General features: G+C 39.2%; 1 protein-coding gene across 1 annotated transcript in view; it reads right to left on the reverse strand.

The window, feature by feature from the left end:
- The window catches only part of LOC119585868 (serine/threonine-protein kinase OSR1-like), a gene marked incomplete in the record, with an annotated part of 62,819 nt that overhangs the window by 17,082 nt on the left and 45,482 nt on the right, over window positions 1–255 (reverse strand).

Below are 255 nucleotides of genomic sequence, written 5' to 3' on the forward strand. Positions count from 1 at the left end.
AAGATGAGAATACAAAGAGGATGATTAATTTTTCAAAAATTACCATGAAGATAATTAACATATTGCTGCCAGGATTTTTTTCTCTAAAGCTGTTAACCCTCTGGTCGCAGACGACATGAAATGGCTGTTGTGGACTAAGTTGTGGAGGGCACCACATCATGACATACCCTGCCCCAATGCTCACTAAACAGAGCTTGTCTTTTTCCAATAGTAGCGACATCAACTGTTTGGTGTCACTATTGAATACAAGCATTG

Source organism: Penaeus monodon, chromosome 20, assembly GCF_015228065.2.
Source record: "Penaeus monodon isolate SGIC_2016 chromosome 20, NSTDA_Pmon_1, whole genome shotgun sequence".
Taxonomy (NCBI): domain Eukaryota; kingdom Metazoa; phylum Arthropoda; class Malacostraca; order Decapoda; family Penaeidae; genus Penaeus; species Penaeus monodon.